Below are 21,925 nucleotides of genomic sequence, written 5' to 3'. Positions count from 1 at the left end.
TGCAAAGGATTGGCCAACCTTGTGAGTCGGCATAACAAACCAGCCTACTTCATGATTTAATTCCATTTAAAGCCAATACTACACATTAAGGAAACAAAACGAACCATCTGTGTGCAGCTGAACTCTGCCCAATTGTTCTTTCGCCTCCATTGCAACTTGCCCGGCAGGCCATCTAGAATTTTAAAGGTAATGACCATAATGATAGTACCACCTCAATTCATAAGGCACCCTTCTTCTAAGGCATTTATTAGTCTTCAAATACCATGTTAATTAGGCTCCTGCCATTCTTGAAAGTTATGATTTAATCACCTTCACCTTGCAGAAGGTTAATGGAGACACGAACAGGTTAAGATGTGTGGCAAAGGTCTCAGGGCCAGCTGGGAAGGAGCAAACTCTTGTCCTGGGACACCATCCATGCGATTAACAACAGCTACCACCGGGGTCTCCACCACGGGGGTGATAAAAAGAAACAGGCATAAAACGGCAGGAACAAGCCCGTCACTTTCTTCTTTCATATCTGTTCTCAGGACTCATTCCACACCTAACCCAGGGTCATCTTAGTTCCCTAAGGTGACCAGAAGCAAGTCACACACACACACACACACAATCTAATTTTTCACAACAAAAAGGGTTCTTAGGGAGAAGTTGGCTGGAAGATGAGAGAAGTCTGGAACAACCGATATTTTTTTTCTGATCTTTATTTTCATTGTTTATCTTTTATCTATATTGATTTTTATTGATTTTTATTTTCTGATATGGACAGTTATTTTCACCACCCCCTTCCCCAAAGATCAACGTGATGCTTCATTGTGGGAGCCTCTCAAGCGCAGCTCACCTGGATGTGTTAACTACTGTCCTGCCCACAGGCAAGAAGACAGACCAGTTGGCCCCTCTGGGTCCTATCATTCTGCCCTATCATTATGCAATATGTTATCTTCCTTTCAAAGGTTCTTCAACTGTTTCCTCAAGTTAATTTCTTATCTATCAAGAGCAGAATCCGTGGGCAGAAATTATTGAAGGTTTCAATCTGTTGCGTATCAACCATACTCCCGATTCCAAGTGGAAGTTGAAAGTCAAATCTCACTGCTATTTGTATCAGGAGAAGCAAAGAAATATGCATGTTCGCATTTGTAAATGCAACGACTGTCTCTAGAAGGTTAACCATAAACTCACAATGGCTGTTGCCTTGGGGGAGGGGGACTAGGGTAAAAGGGGGCAAGAAGATTTATTTTACACTTTACATCTCTCATACCTTTTGAAGGGTAATTAAACTGAAAAACAATACGTGCAACAAAAACTGAAGCTTGGAAACTATTTCCGCTGGAGCCCTTCATCAGAAAAATAACGATGATGACTTGGCATCTTGGCTTACCTACAGTGCTTGGCAACCAAAGAGCTTACTAGATAGATGGTGAGCTCCCTGAAGGCAGGGGACACTTTAATTGTACCTTAAATCTTTGTCCTTGTATTAGTTACTGATTGCTACATAACAACCCCCCCACCCCCAAATTTAGCAGTTAAAACACAAGTATTAGCTCAGTTTCAGTGGCCCAGGAACTCGGGCACGGCTCAGGGCCTCTCAAAGGCTACAGTCAAGGTGTCACCCAGGGTGCAGTCTTCTAAAAGTTCACCTGGGAAGGCTCCCAGCTCACTCACAGGGCTGTTGGCGGGATTTGGTTCCTCATGGGCTATTGGCTACCTTAAGTTCTTTGCCATGTCCGTCTCTCCATAGGGCAGCTCACAATATGGCAGCCGGCTTTGCTCAGAGCAAGTCCAAGGATGCGACAGACAAGGGCTTAATCTCCAAAATATACAAAGAGCTCATACAACTCAACAACAAAAAAAACAAACAACCCAATGGAAAAATGGGCAGAAGACCTTAAGCGCAAGTCCAAGGAGTCTTTTTGCACCCTAGCCTTGGACGTGACGTGCTACCCCTTTTGCCACATTCTATGCCTTAGAAGTGCGTCACCAGGTCAAGCCCACACACGAGGAGAGTGAATCCCCAGAAACAGAAGCCACAAACTACACTTAATGAGAACCCTGAGACATTGTAGCAGGGTCCCAACTTTGGTCAAAAGTCATTTGAGACAGCTCTTACGGAACAAGCGTGTCTCACAGTAAAATGAAACCAGAGAGACACAACTTCACTCAGACCAGCTTCGGAAGATAAGAGGCATTATAAGGACTGACGGATGGAGCTGGGGGGCTCCCAGAAGAGGCAAAAATAAAATTCACAATTAACTTTCAACATCAAAGTTGGTATCAGCTATGGTCTGATGTTCATTTTTTTTTTATGTTCACAACACCGTACGTGGTGTTTATATCTTATTCTTTTTGGAATGATTAATTATCAATTCTTAACTTGTGCAATGAAAGAGAAATAAAATACTCAGGTGTAATGTCAAACATTAGCTTTCTGTGAAGCCCATTGTAAAGCACTGTGGCATTTAAATGCTAGAGTTCAAAAGCTGAAGAAATCAACTGACCTTGAAGTTCACATATCTGATCCTCGTCTTCCATTATGATGACTCTCAAATTCACGAGCTTATCGGTATATGTAAAATAGGTTTAAAAAAAAAACAAGATTTTTTCTTTTCCTCACTTAAGTAAATCCTTGAAAGGGTTAACAAATATTCAACTTGTCAATTTCTTTAACAAGTCCTTTTAAAATGAAAATGCATTAAGTTCGCCTTGGCTCTAAACAGCTGAAGGTTTTAACAGGATTCACTCTGTAAATGGCTCCCTCTGGCCTGGCTCCCAGGTTACTATGTGCAGCTGTAAGGAACATCCTGTGTGTGTTTACATATATTAACAGCTTCGGGAATATAACAATTAAAAGAGTCAGATCTTATATCCTGCTCAACTATGGTAGGCTGGCTTCCAATTCAGGGCAGGGTTGGGGGGAAGACCAAGAAAACTCGGAAGATGTGTGGGTGGGCGGAAGAGTCACAATTACACTGGCAACGGGGCTTTACAAGAGTTTGCCAGTGATACCCCAGGCCAGAGAAATTACTTCGTTTAAACTCTCAGATACACTTGCCTACTCCTCACATTTTACAGCCCTGAAAATCTGTTCATTGGCTTTAGCCAAAGGGGTTGCCTGATGGCAATAATATTGCACACAAGATGTGAGAAACTTATTTTTCCTGTGAACGGTTTTATCCTAAGAGAAAGATGTGGCTTCACATTTCCTTTTCCAGCTCACCTGCCCCTCCCCCTCCCCCTGATTAGGAGATGATTTCTAAGTGGTCAAGAGTCCAGTTTCAGCAGCCACGTCCCTGATTCCATCATGATTTGGACAGAAGACAACTTCCTTGTCTCAGCAATGCAATCATGATTTATGTGGCCTGGCCAACGCTGGCTGTGCAAACAGTCAGCCAGGTGGTTAAAATTCATTAAACAGACTTACAGACCATTCACATAACCACCTCTGGTCAGACGTGAGCGACCTCCTGAACAGCAAAAGGCAGGCCTTCAGCTCAGATTGATCTGTTTCCAAATCACTTGGGGAACGTCAGAAAAAGAAAAGGGCGAGGACCCAGGAGTGTCTACTTTCTCAAACTCCTGGGAAAGTAGATTGTATTGATGTACAGAGTTAGGACCAGGTTCCTGGTCTAGGCTAAAATGTAAATAATGAATTTCCGTTCTTGCCAACAGATGAGTTATTTTGATCATATTCTTTACTCTTTTATTCTCAAGACTTTCATACCCATCTGAAGAGCTCTGTTGAGTTTTTATAACACTATCAAGTAGTTAAGATCTTAAAACCGAACCACCTATTTTAGAGCCATAAGGGTTATTAGAGAGAATGTCCAAACTCTTCATTTTTACAAGAGGAATTTGGAGCTCAGAAAGGTTAGGGGAGGTGACAGTGCTGGACCTGTATTGAGTCTCCCCCCTGCCCCAGTGTCTCCATCTGTAAAGTGGTGATTAATGGATTACCTAAATCTTCAAACAGTTATTGAATGTCTATTAGGCTATGGACACTGGGATGAACAAGATACGATGACAGTCTCCTCAAGAGGAGAGAAACCATCACAGAGATCATTATAGTTCAATACGGTAAGGGCAGGAGAGGGTGCAAGCCTCAGATGCAGTGGGAGCTTGAAGAAGTAATACCTGACCCAGCCTGGTACCTGACCGAGCCTGCGAGGTACCCGGGAGGGGCTCCAGGCCAGAAGAACACTGAAGCTGAACCTTAAGCAGTAAAGAATTGTGTTCCTTCAAGAAAGTGCAAAGGGGAGAAAAGTGTCCTGCCCTCCCTTTAGAGGTCCTGTGAAACTAATGTCCAGCATGTGAAGGTACTTGGTAATCAGCAAATCACTACACAGACCTTAGCTACGAGGTTAAGTGACTGAATCAAGGCCACTCACAAGCTGATGCTTTTCAGAATCCAGTCCAATGTCTTTGAGTTATTCCACTCAGTTATTTCAATCACTTCCCCCAATGTTTATATCTAGACATTTCCATAAACTTGAGTGAGTTTTTGATACACTAAAAGATACCCCACAGACAGCAGACTCTTACAGCAACCAAGCAGTTCTCTGCCTCGACTTCCGGTTAGAATGATGCCAGGTGCACCCCGGTTGGGTGATCAGTATCTCCGGCATCAATACGGTTGATGCTCCACAAGCGATTCTAATTTGTAGCCAAGTTTGACCACCTCATGTATTAGCACAGCCAAGAATGGGCTGCAGGCTCCCACCCACAGACAATCCCTCAGTCACCTCTGGTTAATGCATCTCAAGGAAGGCTCCAGAGAACATGAAATCCACTTGTTTCAGTCTGGACTGTAACGTGGTTCTTTAAGGAAAACAGATTTAGCCTCTGAATGATGACTGGCCTAGATTAATACTAGTTTGTCTTTTCTGAAGGTACACAGGTTGACAGGGCAGGGGGGTGATGCCCAAAAGCATGACAGGTGGCAGAGAACAGACTGTCTGGGCTTAAAATGCCCTACAGAGAAGGCATAATGGTCAGAGCACAGTGGGAAGAGTGCCCCTGGAGGAATGAAGGCATAGAGACAATAATATCTAAGTGAATTCCTGTCTTAGAGAAGGACTACTGTATTTATTGTTGTTCTCTGAAAAGGATGACAGTCATAAAACAGGATGGATGCATCTGTCTCAAAACAACAACTTTTTTATGTTTCTATTTCTTTTAATCATACAGGCAGGCCCATGTAAAATAAGAACTTTAAAGATATCAAATACAGCTGGTAGATGCTGAAAATGAAGCCATAAAATACTTCTTGACACGATTCACAGGAAAATCTAAAAGAAAATTAAGTACTGGAGAAAACACAGACGTCATCTTTTCTACCATTTATCAAAGGTCCCTGGTTGTTGTTCTTTCATCAACGTACCTGGTCCTCCCCATCCTTGGTGTCCTTGCTACTCAATGTGAGGTCTGCGACCAGCCGCATCTCCATGACCAAGAGCTCATGAGGATTACAGAATTTCACCACCAACCAAACCAGAATCCCCCCTTTTTTTTTTTTTGCGGTACTTGGGCCTCTCACTGTTGTGGCCTCTCCCGTTGTGGAGCACAGGCTTCCGGACGCGCAGGCTCAGCGGCCGTGGCTCATGGGCCCAGCCGCTCCGCGGCATGTGGGATCTTCCCGGACCGGGCACAAAACCCGCGTCCCCTGCATCGGCAGGTGGACTCTCAACCACTGCGCCAACAGGGAAGCCCTTTTTTTTTTAATTTATTTATTTATTTTTGGTTGTGTTGCATCTTTGTTGCTGCGCGCGGGGCTTTCTTTAGTTGCGGTGAGGGGGGCTACTCTTCGTTGCAGTGCGCAGGCTTCTCATTGTCGCGGCTTCTCTTGTTGTGGGGCACGGGCTCTAGGCATGCAGGCTTCAGTAGTTGTGGCACCATGGGCTTCAGTAGTGTGGCTTGCGGGATCTAGAGCTCAGGCTCAGTAGTTGTGGCACACGGGCTTAGTTGCTCCGTGGCATGTGGTATCTTCCCAGGCCAGGGCTCGAACCCGTGTCCCTTGCATTGGCAGGCGGATTCTTAACCACTGCGCCACCAGGGAAGCCCCAGAATCCACTTTTTAACAAGAACCCCCAGGAGATTCACATGTGCATTCATGTTTGAGAAGCCGTTGGTCTACACTATACCACTGGTCTACACTATAGAAGTAGCCACTTTCTGGAAGGTCCATCCCAGCCATGGGTGGGCACAATCAGGCACCGGATTTTCTTTAAGATCCACTTAATTTCCAGTATTACCCCCATCCCAATCAGAACTTTTTATTATTTCCCAAGTCATTCTTCTGAGGAACCCAAATCATTCCTCAAGGTGACCCTCCAATGTAACCCCTTGTTGGGAAACTTCCTGAACACCCCTAAACTGAGCTAGTAACTCCCTCCTCTGTGTCCCCATAGCCTCAAGTTTCACACACCCGTCCCTCACCCCTCCAGGCTGGTCTCCATTCACTCCCCACCCACTAACATTCCACTGATAGTCATCAAACCACAAGCTTCAGCCATTCTGTCAGCCACTGAGCTACAGTGAGCAGGACAGAAGCTTCCAGGCTCATAGGGGCAGCACACCAGTCATCCCACAGATAAATAAAGGGTTTATGCTCGTGAGTATGAGAGAAAAAGAGCAGAGGGCATACATTGGAAGAGACCTATTTTCATTAGGGTGGTCAGAGAACGCTCTGAGGAAACGACACTTGAGCCGAAAAGCAAAAGATGAGGATTCATTCAGGGGAAGAGTTTTTCAGGTGAGAAAGCCACAAATATGTAGGTGCTGAGACAGGAAAGGGCTCCTCATAGAAAATGAAGTAGGACTAGAACAGACCTAGCGGGGAGGGAAGCAGGGCCGGGCCCGGCGAGCCATGGAAAGGAGGTAAATGCTCTTGTAGCTGCAATGCTGAGCTACAAAAGGGTTTTGCAGGCGGGTGTGGACGTGCTTCGGGGATGAATTGCTGCTCGGTGCTGGAAGGTGGAAAATGGAGAGAGGCTTCAGTCAGGAGACTCGTGGGATGGTCCAGGAGAGGGAGGGGGTGGCAGGTGGAGAGAACCAGGTGGATTCAAGATCTTCTGGAGGTAGAAGCAACAGATCTTGGAGATGGAATGGAAATGAAGGTCAAGGTGGTGTCGTGTGGGAGAGAAAGGGGTCACAGCTCAAGTCCTGCTAGAGAGGAGTCGTCTTCTAAACTGGTTGGGGTTCAGTGCTGGATGTGTTGTGTCTGGGGCGGGTGCTTCTCAAGAGATACTCAAGTGGAGGGAACAGGCTGGCAGGGAGAAAAGCTGGCTGTAATGGAAAGTCAGCAGAAATCGGCACATTAATAGTATTTAAAGCCATAGAAATAGAGGTGATTGGGCTTCCCTGGCGGCGCAGTGGTTAAGAATCCGCCTGCCTTTGGGAAGTGATGAAAATGCTCTCAAATTGATTGTTGTGATGGTCTTACAACTTTCAAATATATTAAAAAGTATTGTATACACTCTAAAAAAAAAAAAAAAAAGATCCGCCTGCCAATGCAGGGGACATGGGTTCGAGCCCTGGTCTGGGAAGATCCCTCATGCCGCAGAGTAACTAAGCCGTGTGCCACAACTGCTGAGCCCACATGCCACAACTACTGAAGCCCACACGACTAGAGCCCGTGCTCCACAACAAGAGAAGCCACCGCAATGAGAAGCCCGCGCCACCACAACAAAGACCCAACGCAGCCAAAAATAAATACATAAAAATAAATTTATTAAAAAAAGAAATTAAAAACAAAAGAAATAGAGGTGATTACCTCGTAGAGGGGGGAAGCAAGCCTGGGACTGAGTCCTGCAGAACCCCAGCATTTTATGATCATGCCTGTCCATCATTTACAGCAGGATTTCTCAGCCTTGGCACTACTGACACTCTGGGTGGGAGACTTCTTCACGGTGGAGGCTGTCCTGTGCATCATCTGTTTAGCAGCATTCCCAGCCTCAACCCCTAGATGCTAGTTAGCATCCCCTACGTTGTGACAACCAAAATGCCCCCCTGGGGGCCCAAATCACCTCTGGTTGAGTAGGTCAGGGATATTTTTGCCAAAGTTTTTAATAAACCTGGTGCCTGTTTTCTGTCTCAACATGTTCACAGCCAACCCAGGATAAGTGTTCCCACAAATCATGTCAACTTTCTCATGTTCTGGCTTTGTGGACAAGCACATAAAATTGATCGAATAAAAGCAGCCCGAGTATTAAGCTTCACTTTGCTCCATCTCATGGAAAACAATTGTCATACTAACCCCAAAAGACTTTCCAGGTCCTGAAAACTCATTATCTTTTGACAATAACGTAAACCCAAACCAGAACAGTGAGTGGCTATAGGCATTAGCTGTTTTCCCTTGGATGCAAATATTTTCTAGTTCAGAGTTATAGAATGATCTAGAAATTTCCAAGTATCATTAGTAAAAAGATCTCTGACCCAGACCAAGATGTCACAAGAGTCCATTTTTCCCAAATAGGAGCTAACTAACAATCATCCCCGGTGTTATGTGGCACTTGCAAAAGAATGGCAACAAGTTACAAAAGGCGGGACCAAAATCTTAAAATATCTATTTTTGTGTGTGACTATTTTGCTAAGTAATAAGGTCCAAGAACTTGGTTAGTCTCATCTGGCATCTTTCTAAAAGAACGAAAGCCATAAGATTCATGTGATCAGGCTATAGTGGGTTTTCTTTATCCCAGGGTCACTGCAAAAACACCGTGACAACCTCATGCAAGAGACAAAACAGACCAGCAATCACCATAGCGTTCAGGGATGACACACCCCTGGGCCGCATCGTTCCTGCTTCTCGCCTGCTTGAGGTGTCGTCACCAAGGAATCCTAACACACTCTTCCCTGCCATGGCTGGACATTGCCTTGGAATCCTACTCCTCCGATACCTCTAGGCCAGTGAGTCTCAACCTGGAGCGCCATCAGAACCATCTGGAAGTTCTGTTGAGCCACAGAATGCTGGGTCCCACTTCCTGAGTTTCTGATTCAGTAAGTCTGGGTGGGACCCTCAGCCGTTGTTCATGCTGCTGCTGCTTCTGGGACCATACTTTGAAAACCAGTATCTAGGCAACTACTACGCATCAAGCCAAGTTGGCACGTGAAATAAAAGCTAGCCACCGTCTCTGAGATGGCGTGATCCAAGCTGGGAGAGGAACGTACGGAGAGGGACTGGAGCAAAAGAGGGGCCCCTCACTTTGACCTGGGAACGTGAAGCAGCAGGAAGTCTTCCAGGAGGAAGTAGCACCTGGTCAGCAGGTGGAGGGGGGCAGGGGAAAGAGGGTCGCAGGTGAAGAACACAGCATATGCAGAGACCCTGAGACAGAGGGAATGTGCTCTGTCCCAGTAGAATTCTGGGTAAAAAGGGAAATGACATTTGTTATCAGGTGAAGTGGGCAGCAGCAATTGCACTATTAACTGCAGGATGAAAACGTTCCTTTTCTACGGAAAGTATTTTAATGATCAACTATTTCACTGTCATCCTTTTTCCTTTTGCGCTGAGTGCTTTCCTCCTGAAACAATAGCCCCTGCTTTAAAAGAGTCTACCACAATACCAGGGTTATTAAATACTAATAACCCTGCTATTTGAATATCACTAAGGACCTGTGCAAACATGGCAGGCTCAGAGTTAGTCTAAAGATGGTGCCTGTGACAGACCAGAAAACAAGCAAAGACATAAAGTAAAAACCTCAGGATCACCTTTTAAGTGGAGACCAATTGAGGCAGAGGTAGAGGAGGGAAGGATCTAGGTGTATTTTGTCATACACCCTATACACATATTAAAAAGCATGATTTGGTGTGGGTTTTTTTTTTTTTTTTTTTTGGCTGCGTTTGGTCTTCGTTGCTGCGTGCAGGCTTTCTCGACTTGCGGCGAGCGGGGGCTCCTCTTCGTTGCAGGCCTCTCGTCACGGTGGCTTCTCTTTTTGCAGAGCACGGGCTCTAGGCGCCCGGGCTTCAGTAGTTGCGGCGCACGGGCTTAGTTGCTCCGCGGCATGTGGAGTCTTCCCAGACCAGGGCTCGAACCCAGGTCCCCTGCACTGGCAGGCGAATTCTTAACCACTGCGCCACCAGGGGAGTCCCATGACTTGGTTTTTAGACGAGGCCACACAAGCCATGTTAAATACCCTACTGTCCATGAGAAGTTCCCTGACTTTAGCGAGTTCCCATTAAATATACAACTGGCCCCTTCCCGCGTCTGCTACAAACATTTTGAGCTGTGTGTGTTGGTCCTGCCAACTAGGCAATACTGTATCAGGCTTCCACTGCCATCCTTGTCCGTAAAGCAGGGCTAGAGCATTTGCACAGGTGCTTTCTTTCCACAAATTTCACTGCTTTATTGGCATTAAAAAATAGTCGAATGTATGATTTCACAAAAAAGGCCAAAATTAAAAGGCTGACCCCGAGGATGGCAAGCACTGGTTTCATAAGGTTTCCAACGTCCCTGTGGAAATTGTCATACCCAACTCCGCGCTTCTGGTTCCCAAGGTTACGTGTTTCCAGCCAAGATTTCTGAATCTATCAGAGCTCGACCTCTGGCCCCTCCTGGGTGTCCCAGCAACTGGAAGTTAACACGACCAAAGCTGAATTCTTAATTGTCCAGCCTGCTCCTCTGTCTCTGACATCATTATCTCCCATCCCTTATGTTAGAAACCTGAGAATCACCTGCTCCTTCCCTTCCGTGAGGTCCTCGAATCTGATCCATCACCAAGACCGAGACTCCACTTCTAAAATGCAGCTCCCGCACTCTGCGTCTCATCTCCGCTCTGTCATCCTGGCCCAAGCCCCCATGACCTCTCTCTTTCGGCCACTGCAGCAGCCTCCTAACTGGCCCCCTCCCCCACTCCCCATTCTCCACATCACAGCCTGAGTTTTCAGCTGAAATCAGAAATCAAATCATGGCACTCCAGTGCGTACAAATACATCAATGCCTTCCTATCAGCCTGGTCTCTGCCCACCTCACCCCATGCTTCTTAGCCCCACTGTCACTTCTCCCCAGCTATCCTGGCCTTCTCACAGTTCCCAGAATGCAGCACTAAGCTCTCACCACAGGGTCTTTGCACATGCTGCTCCTATGGGCTGGACCAGGAAACGCCTCAACCGGCCTCAACTTAATGTTCTCCTCCAAGAGATCTTCCTGGGCTAAATCTTTTATTGGCAAAATATATACAACATAAAAGTTACCATCTTAGCCATTTTTAAGAGTACGGTTCAGTGATACCAGGTACACTCACACGGTTGTGCAGCCATCGCCACCATCCGCCTCGGGAACTCTTTCATCCTTCCAAACTGAAACTCTACTCATTAAGCAATAATTCCCATTCCCCCTCCCTCCGCCCCTGGTAACCACTGTTCTACTTTTTGCCTCTATGAATTTGACTACTCTGTGTACCTCATGTGAGTGGAATCGTACAAGTAGTTGTCCTTTTGTGTCTGCCTTATTTCATGCAGAATAACGTCTTCAAGGTTCATTCATGTTGTGGCGGGTGTCAGAATTTCCTTCTGTTTTAAGACTGAAAAGTATTCCGTTGTATGGACAGACCACTTTGTGTTTATCCATCCATCCTTCCACGACCATTTGGGCTCCTCTGGGGCCATTTTAAAGTCAGCCCTCGTTATTCTCAGTCATGTCTTATTTCCCTTTAAGTGCTTATTGCAGATTCTAATTCTAATATCAGTCTGCTTCATATCTCTTTTGTTCAAATATTTTGTTCATTATCGACTCCTGCCACCTCTCCTGCAACAAGCCCGTAAGTGTCACAAGGGGGCAGCCCCTGTCTGTTTTGTTCGTCCTAGAATTAACCACCAGGACCTAGCACGGGAGCTGGAGTGTAGTGGGCATTTAATAAGCAAATGTTGACGTTTTAAATGAAAGAAAATCATTAGGTCACTAGAAAGCCACTAGTCTTCAGACTCTCTCACAAATTCCACGTACTTTGTATTCAGCTATGAAAGATAACACACACTCACACACACACCCCTTCACAGAGACATGTTTAGCTCTCTGGGCACAAACAATTCCCTTTCTAACATTAGTCAGTCTATTTGTAACTAACATACATTTCCATTTCCTGTATTCTTTTCAAGAATGCCTCATGTGCAAAAGTAACTTGTCTACTCAGCGATTAAGTAAGAACTTAAATACTGATAAATGCTACAACGTGGACAATTACACTAAGCAAAGCACCAAGGAAACATTATGCTAAGTGAAATAAGTCAATCACAAAAGAACATATGTTGTATGCTTCCTTTTATATAAAATGTCCAGGTAGGCAAATACAGAGTCAGAAAGGAGAGTAGAGGTTGCCAGGAGCTAAGGGGAGAAGGAATATGAGTGACGGCTAAAGGGTACGGATCTTCTTTTTCGGGGTGATGAAAAGCTTCTAAAATAGACTGTGGTGATGGCGGTACAACTCCGTCAATATACTAAAAACCATGGAATTGTACACTGTAAAAGGATGAACTGTATGGTACGTGAATTATATCTTGATAAAACTGTTTGAAGAAAGATAACCTGTGTGTGTGGAGATGGGGGTGGCCTGCCTGAGTTTGCAGGCTGGAAAAAGCTTGCCTTCCCAATTAGACAATGCATGGCAAGGTTGGGAGGAGTGGGGCAGGGATCACAGCCTTGCCTGCAATTTGGCCACTGGCCTGCAGGGGCAGCCTGTTTTTCTCTTACAGAGGAGGCCTCCTGGCCCCGCGTACCCCGTTGGTTCCAGACCATCTTCCTTCCAATACAAGCAAAGGCCTCTGCTTCCTGGAAATCATCATTTTCTACCACCTCCCCTCTCCCTTCAGCAAGGTAGAACATGCTCTAATGATAAACAAAGTTCTCTGTTGAAGTTCTCTGAACCAACACCTCATATAAACGTGTATCTCTGAAGAGCCTCTTTATAACCTAGTATGAGTGATCTGAGCACGGATTTACAGCGTTTTGAAATTCAGATTTCTATTTGCAGCCCAAGCTCTGCCAAGAAAGTTATCTTTGCCTCCTCTTTCTCTTACACCCCATATCCAATCTGTCCGGAAATCCTGTTGGCACTACCTTTAAAAAATTATCCACAACCTTCTCTCTCTCAGACGTCCCACCCTGGTCCCAGGCTCCAACATCGCTCACCTGGTTTAGCCTCCTAACTAGTCTCCCAACCCAAGAGCCCTCCCTGGCCTGGTCTCCACACAGCAACCAGAAGGACTATTTAAAATACAAGTCAAATGAAAGATCACAACCCTCCAATGGGCAACAGCCTGCACCGACTCCCCCCCACCCCTCTATCCATCTCGCACAGTCATAGCCAAAATCCTTCTGCTGCTAGGAAGCCCTGTACGATGGGGCTCCCCACCTCTCTGCTCTGTCTTCCCCATGCCCCGCCCTCCCCACTCACAGGTTGGAGGAATAGCCAACTACTGCCTGCATCACACCAGCCAGGCACCAAGTCTTCTGTCCCCTCTGCCTGGGACACTCTCCCCACCCCCAGATCTTTGTGATTCACCCTCTCCCTGCTGAGCCTTCACCCAGATACCACCTTCTCCACTCTCCAACTGCATCTTGCCCCCTTGCACACCCTCCTAATCCCTTTACCCTGTCCAGCTTTCTCTTTTTATCCCCTGTGGCACCAATCTTCAAACATACCATGTAATTTGCCTATTTATTATCCAGTCTCCCTTCCCTCCCTAGAACATGAGCTCGTTGAGGGCAGGCTCTTTAGCTCCTTGATTGACTAACAGATGCCAAATGCCAGGCGCACAGGATGTGCTTCGTAAGTATCTGTTGGCCAGCTAGCTGTTTGTTTTGGACTTTAAAGGCTAAGGAGGAGGGTCCACTCTGTGAATTGACTAAGGAGACAGGAAATTCCCTAGGAGAAACCATGAGTTTACTTCTCTAGTCACTCAAGGCGCTAGAACTCAGGAAATGAGACCAGCAGTTACTAAGAGTACAGGGTCTGAGCAAACTTTCTTCAGCTTTAAAAAAGAGTGTTGGTCCGAGTGATCTCAAGGATCCAGGACACACTGGATGCTACTTATGTCACCACTCAAGAGTCTGAGGTTCTCAAACTGACCTTTGAGAATTTTCACCATGTTTCTCTATGTAAGGGGGAAAGGCTAACAGTGATTTAAAAAAACATTCTAAACAATCTCAAATTGAGCTAGACAAAGTATCAAACTGCCAAGAGATTAATACCCTTTTTGTGGCTGGGACTGGTACAGGATAGGAAGATGGAACGATACCCAAGAATGGTGATATTTGGGGTTGGTTTGAAGTCTGTGTGTGTGTGTGTTTACTTAAAAAAAAAAGCCTTGCTTTTTAAATATCCTTATCTTGGCTAATTTTCAGGGCACCGTATGAGCAAAAACTCACATAAAGAGTCTACTCTTCTCGGGTTTCCCTGGTGGCTCAGTGGTTGAGAGTCCGCCTGCCAATGCAGGGGACACGGGTTCGTGCCCCGATTCGGGAAGATCCCACATGCCGCGGAGCGGCTGGGCCCGTGAGCCATGGCCACTGAGCCTGCGGGTCCAGAGCCTGTGCTCCGCAACGGGAGAGGCCACAACAGTGAGAGGCCCGCATACCGCAAGCAAACAAACAAACAAAAGAGTCTACTGTTCTCTAGAAAATACAGATTAAGATGTCTTTAGCCTAACAGACTGACATCTAATCATGATCGAAAGGGTTCTGGTTTTATCCTGCTCCACAAAGAAGCGCATTAGTACACAGATGCAACATCTGATGATTCTGTCATCCTACAGTCTATTAGTGATCTCTTGCCTTTTTTCAAAGCCTATCTTGAAAACCATGGATTGTACCCTAAGGTAGAAAACAATCTGATTTTTAAGTACTGCATTTTTCAGACATTAAATATCAATTTTTCCCTCATTCTAACCCTGCCTCCTCCAAAAACAATTTTTTTTATCTTTAATTCAAGTCAGTTCTGGGGGAAAGTTAAGGACTTTTGCCTCCACGAGAGAATATCCTCCCTGGAAGGCAGCTGTGGTCTGCATGGGTCTCCAGACGGTAGAGCCAGGTCTCCTGAGCTTTTACGCCCACCCCAGCACACAGCACAGTATCACCCACACTGCAGGCCAGCACGCGATGATACGCTAAAGGACCACCAGCTTCGCCAGAGCAGCTGCAGGTGAAAATGAGAAATGAGGCTGCCCTTCACGTGTCTTCCAGGTAACCAGCCTCCCTGCAATTCCTCCTGTTCTTATCTCCAAGATGTTTTGAAGGAAAGTGTGATATTAACTACTACATGTCCCTGCCCATCTTAACCATGTTCTGGGAACAATGAATCTCACAAAACTGAATCAGATCTCAACAGCTCCCATGAAGAAACAGATACTCATAGGCCCATGTCTGCAACAGCATTATTCACAATAGCCAAAGATGGACACAACCCAAACGCCCCTCAACCAATGAATGGATCAACAAAATGTGGGATATAGACCCACGGTGGAGTATTATTCAGCCCTGAAAAGGAAGTGGAAGGAAATTCTGACTCATGCTGTGACAAGGATGAACCTTGAGGACATTATACCAAGTGAAATCAGCATCACAAAAAGATACATATCGTATGATTCCACGTACGTGAGGTACCTCAGAACAGCCAAATCCATGGCGACAAACAGACGCTATCAGCGGCCACAGGGAGGGAGAAATGGGGAGTTACAGTTGAATGGATACAGAGTTTCCGAACGGGACGACGAAAAAGTTCTGGACATGGATAGTGGCAGAGCTGCAAGATACTGTGAATACGCTTAACGCCACTGAATTCACCTTAAAAATGGCTAAAATGACAAATTTTATAAATATTTTACCATGATTAAAACAAAAGGCCCATGAAATAAACTTCTGCACTAGAATGAGACCGTGAGGAACCTCCTCACCTCCCAGTGTTGTTCTGGTACCAAAAACAGAGCATAGATTTTCATTTAATTCTCACCATCTCAGCAGCTGAAGAACCCTACACTCTTAGTTTCATTGTTGTAACAAAAATTCTGAGCTTATAGGGCATCTGCCCGTGCCTGGCTTAGAGGCCCACACACGTGTTTCCAATATGGTGGTAGGGCCACTCTTTTCCAGTGTGAAATATATAAACCCTGACCCGCCTCCCCACACGAGTGAATATTTCAACCACCGAAGTCAAATGGCTGTTTTCTTATAGAGAGTGTTAAATGTTTCTCCTGGATGCACAGATCTCTGATCTCAGAGAATAGTCTCAGTAGTTCACTGTGTCCCAAGAAGACCCAGTAAAGATTTGTACACAAATCATATCACACTTTATAAAATAAGTAATGCATCCAACTCACGGGAACGTCCCCAAACAGCAAGCATGGGCGATCAGAGACTGTAAGCGGATAATGCTTGGTGCCTGAGTTGTTCCGATGAGGATATTCCAGCTCAACTCAATTTGAGTAAAGGTTAGAAAACTGGTTTCAAATGCTGCCTTGCTCTAAATCAAGCAAACCTCAACTCTGGTGAACAAAAGCCACACAGCAAAGAGACAAAGCCATAAATGACAGCCCTGTAAATAAAGACCAGAGCTGCTAGCCAAAGGTCAGGCTACACACGTACTCAGTGAGAAGTGCCAGGCTTCTCAGTCACGCTAGGGGGAGGTGTCATCACCACAGAAGGATGGCCCCAGAACCGGGGTGACCTCTGACACCCCCCAACCCCAGGAGTCCTTTCCCCAAGACTGAGAGCCAGCTTCCTACCACGGATCTGCCATAGCCTCCAAGCCCAGCTCTCCTTTATTAAATGCAAATTCACTGGACTTGAAGACGGATAACGAACACAGAGCTTCAGAACTGGGAGCGGCCAGGGCCACCCTCCATGGTCTAACACAACCACCTCTCCAGGCAGAGAGGGACAAAGTCCAGATCAGGAAGAAAGACAACACCAGGTCTACTTTCTTACCAAAGAGGAAAAGAGAAAAGAGAAAAAGTGAATCCCGCAGGCTTCCGTGAAGCAAGTGGGTAATCCCCAGCACAGTGCCTGGAGAAGATGTTCAAGCCATTGTTTTAAGTGAATGAATGGATGGATGGATGGATGGATGGATGGATGGATGGATGGGACTGTAGCAAAGGTCTCTGTCATTAGCGATGCTTACCAGGTGCCACAACTCAGAAACCATGCAGAAAGTACCGATCCTTTAAAAAGACTCAAGGTTCAGAAACTCCCAAGTTTTGAACAGGGAAGAGTAATTTTTTTTTTTTTTTTTGCGGTACGCGGGCCTCTCACCGTTGTGGCCTCTCCCGTTGCGGAGCACAGTCTCCGCACGCGCAGGCTCAGTGGCCATGGCTCACGGGCGCAGCCGCTCCGCGGCATGTGGGATCTTCCCGGACCGGAGCACGAACCCGCGTTCCCTGCATCGGCAGGCGGACTCTCAACCACTGCACCACTAGGGAAGCCCTAATTTTTTTTTTTTTTAATACAAGAGTACAGAGGTGAGGAAGATGAAAGACAGATGGAAAGTGGGGGGAAAGGAGACCCAGCAGTGCTCAGTACGTCCCAACGGCCTCCCTCCACTCTGCAGGAGGATAGAATGCCCCGGTGGGAGCAGTCACCCCTCGTGGCTGTGACTGAGTGAGCACATCCCTAGGTCACTGAGCACCCTGGTCCTTCGTGCCACTCCCCAGACACTTGGGCTCCAGAACCCAAGCCCTGGATCTGAAAGTTCAGAACCTCGCCCCTGCCCCAGGGGACTCTTTCTTACCAATGCCTGGTGCAAACAGACACCTATGTTTGCTAAATGAATACTAACATACAGAGTGATTCCCGTTTCCCGCATAGTCTAGGAGAAAGGCAATGGCTGCATGAGCCATAAATATTTGCTGAGAGATATCAACAACACAACAGTAATAATACTGACTACTTTTAATTGAGCTCTGTGCTAAGCCCTTTTAGATAAATTCTCTCGTTTGGAACTCAGCACACAACGCTCTGAGATAGTACTATTACTATTCCATCTTACAGATGAGGAAACTAAAGCTAGATCAATTAAGTACTAATAACTTGCCCTGGGTTATACCGCTAGGGAGCAGTGAGGCCTAGATTCCAAGCCAGGTCACAGGACTCCAAAGCACCTGCTACTAACCCCTCACTGCTGCCTCTGGGTTCAGTCTCCATGGGACCAGTTATCAAACATAGTTCCCATTGTGCATGGTTTTGGTGACCATTTATTTTAACATGCAACACATTTAGAAGAATTAGGAAAAGTATGAATATGTTCCTAAATAATCAGATGATAAAAAATCCTTTGTTTTCTAATAAAAATGAGAAACGAGACTGTTTTATACACACACATACACACACACACACACACACACACACACTATGATGTGCATGTGTGTGTGTATACCTTCTAGACTCTTCTTCCATAACGCCAGCTCTTCGGTGACACAGGACCTCAAAAGATCTTAGACTGGATATTATTTACAGCTGGGCACAGGGATGGGGATGGGGGGTAAACTGCTTCACAGAATAAACCTGTCTTCTTTTCGTGTTATTAAAACTCTTCTGGTAGCAAATTAATTTTTACTTATCTTAATAAGTAACAAAACAACACCTACAGGCATGAATGCAATTAATCTACTTGAACAATGCCAACAAACAGACCTGAAAACTCACAAGATACCTAAAGACACCAAAAAAAACACATCCCAGGAGACTAATCTAGAAGCAGATATAGAAGCAAATTCTAAAATTAAGTGCCTAAGAAAATTTAAAGGCACCTCTCTTTACAGACATGGGACATGAACAGACCCCATAAAACTTGTTCTGGTATCTAAAAAGCAAGTTCCTCTGCATTCATAAGAGCGTAGGCTTCTTTTACAATGATTGAAACTAAAGAGCAAAGGTAACTAGTAGATTAAAATCTCTCTCAGGTGAGTTATAAGGATCACCCGGATTCCATGAATGTTTAGGAAACACTAAAACTGAATTCAAACTTTAGTAAGGCAATAAAATATTTAAAATACACCAAATATCTGGGCATCATACTAATTTTTTTTAAATATCCATTTAATAAAGAAAATAAGAAAGCAACATTCGAACACCTATTATGTATAAGGAAGGTTCGCCTGTTCTCTCATTTAATCCTCAACAACCCAAGGAGGCTGAAAAATATTTTTTCCAGCAAATGAGTAAATTCAGAAAATTTAGGAATTCATCTAAGGTTATACAATTTTTAAAGTAAATAAATAAGAATAAATTGCAAACATTAAATACAATTTAAAGTAAAAGAACTGAAACCTGTGGGAATCTAAATCCATATGTTTTCCACGACTCCTTGCTTTAGAAAACAAAGAAGGAAAAAGAAAAAAGGAGGAGGGAAAGGGCAACAGATAGGGCAAGAAACATTCCACAGCTGCATGTGGTCAGTGCTGTTACTGCCAAGACCACAGAAAAATACAGGTGAAACAGAGCCAGTCCTCAACTTGCTTTACACCTGCAGACAACTTACACATGCACGTTTTCACCACATTATTTTAAAGGCTCAATTACAAAAACATGCAAACAGAAAAACCCGTCCTATTTCTATCACTAACAAGTAATAAGTGCATACTGATATGCATTTTCCTTAAAATAAAAAACAGAAAACCTGAAAGTGGCCAAGGCGGCTTTCACGCAGATGGCATTTCCGTTCACTAGTATTAAGCTGTCTGAGTCTTGTTTGGCCCCCCATAACAGACCAAAGAAATCCTAAAAATTATGAATGTACGGTCACCATAAAATGGCAAAGGAACAGAGGTTAAGATTTCTCACCTAACATTAGAACATGGAAGCCTCCACTACCTAATGAATACCATTAAGAGGATTCCGAGGAATAATTGCAGGCAGGCAGATTTCTCCCCCAGAAAGTAACAAGCGACAGCTAATAACCGTTCATCACCTTTTGAACAGTATATGCATTTATAATAGGTTTTAATAAGGGCTTCAACAACAGGCCTGGAATTAATGAATGGCATTTTAGGTCCAATACAAAAGTACTCCCCAGACATGAAAATTAGAACTTCTACTTCACATTTTGTGCTGTTTTCTCTTTTAATCTGCCCTTGTGTTTACCATCACTGGAGATTTTATCACACATCATTTTTGGCTTTTGTTTTTTTTTTTTTTGGCTTTTGTTTTTAAAAGCAGTTAACCTTCCTCTGGAGCCTACCGCGTGCTGGGTGGTCTTTCAGTACTCCGCCTGTGTTGTCTCGTTTCATTCTCGAGGAATGAAGGCAGAGATGTGAAGGCAATGCAACCAGGAAGATGGGAGAGAAACTTTTCTTAAGCCAACAGGGCGGGCCGTTTCCGGGAGGGGAAACTGGCGGCGTCCGGAGCTACCCAAGGACTTCGAGCGCGCCAGGGGCTTCGCGGGCAGGACGAAGGGTTCGGGCGGGGTTGAGGGGGTCACTAAGCAGAAATGGAGCTCGGGTTCCCTTTCCCCGCGCGTATCGAACCTCCTCCCCCGTTCTGCATCCCCTCAGCACCCTCGTCCTCCCCTACAGCTGTTACTGATGAGTGTTCCAAGCCTCCCCTCCCCACCCGCGTCGGGGACCAGGCGCTTACACTCCCCGGAGAAGCTGGGCGGACAATTACAAGCTCTTCCCTCACCTGGGGAGGAGTGGGGAAGTGGGGGGGGGGTTAAAACACTTGCCATTCCCTGCAACACCCCTCCCCCAACAAGCCGCCACTCCGCACGCCCAGAGCGAGGTGACAGCGCCAGGCATCAAACTGGGGAGGGAAGGAGATGGCCTGTTGGCAGTGCCATGGGAGCTGACGGATACGACCCTACAATCACCTGGGGAAAAAGTACCCCTCTTCCGCATCACCTCCCAACCTGCACTAAGGCCCTCGGAAGATGCCTGGAAGGTTCCTGGTCCCGCAGTAGGCTTGGTGGAGGCGACCTCACCCTCCATCCCTCCCTGAAGGTGCTGCCGGTGCATTCGGCCCAAAGGTCTTTTTTCGGACGCGTTTGCATCGGGTCCCAAAGGGGCCACCAGCAAAACCCAGTCAAGAGGGACTTCCAGAGGGGCGACAGATATTGCAGGGAAACCAGCGGCGCTCCTCAAGTACCCACAGGCCCTGCCAGGCTTGCCCCTCGTAACTTAAGCCCGGACCTGAGCGTAGCAAACGAAAGAAGAACCCAAACACCTCACGCAAGTTCCCTCTCCTCCTGCAGGTGAAAAGCCCATGGCCTTCTCCACAGTGCTGCCTGCCCCACCAGCTGCGTCTCCCCATCCCCAAGGCAGCGAAGGCTCCCAGCATCGCCACCCAAATCCCACCCTTGCGGGCTCAGGAGCCCGAGGGCGCGGACAGCTGCTGCCACTGCATCCCTGTTCTCCGGAGTCCGCCGCCCCCGGGCGGCCAGGGGACCTGCGGGGCCCGCGGGGTGCGGCAGATCAGGGGTCCCGGCGCCGCGCCCCTCCTTACCTGGCGCTCGCTGGGCCCCGACTGGGGCATCCGCCGGGTGCGCGCCTATCCGCGCGCTCGCTTGCGCACCTGCCCGCAGCCGCCGCCCGCCAGCCCGGCCCCAGCGCTGGCCGCAGCGTTAGCGCTTCATGGCGCACGGGGCTGGCCCGGGGCCCCGGGAAGCGTGTCCAGTTGGCGGAGGCTCCTCCGGCTCTCGCAGCTCTCCTGTGGCTCCCCGCCTGCCCCCGCCCCGCGTACGCGCCCCCTTCCTCTGCGGCCGCCCTTTTCCCTCCACTCCGCGAGACCAGCCAAACTGGTTTCTCCGCTCCCGGGTGTTGCCTCTAGTCTCCTACTGGCAGCCGCAGCTGGGGCTGGGGGCGGGCCCGGCCGTCGGCCCTCCTTCTGTTCCTCCCCTGGGCGGAGAAGAGCTGGACGGCGAGCCCCGGCACGGGCAGACGCAGCCCAGGTCGAGTCCCGTGCTCTCGTGCGCCCCGGCGTTAGGGGGTCACCCAGACCGTGCCCCGAGCGCGTCTCCCAACTCGC

The 21,925-nt window shown here is 46.8% G+C and overlaps 1 protein-coding gene across 1 annotated transcript in view; it reads right to left on the bottom strand.

The window, feature by feature from the left end:
- ATP8B1 (ATPase phospholipid transporting 8B1) overlaps positions 1-21,443 on the bottom strand; it is a 111,955-nt gene extending 90,512 nt beyond the window's left edge. The window contains 1 exon segment of the mRNA XM_032653939.1: positions 21,404-21,443. The gene's annotated coding sequence lies outside the window, so the exon portion shown is untranslated.
- Between the last annotated feature and the right edge of the window lie 482 nt (positions 21,444-21,925).

Source organism: Phocoena sinus, chromosome 14, assembly GCF_008692025.1.
Source record: "Phocoena sinus isolate mPhoSin1 chromosome 14, mPhoSin1.pri, whole genome shotgun sequence".
NCBI lineage: Eukaryota > Metazoa > Chordata > Mammalia > Artiodactyla > Phocoenidae > Phocoena > Phocoena sinus.
This window is presented reverse-complemented; position numbering and strand designations above follow the sequence as displayed.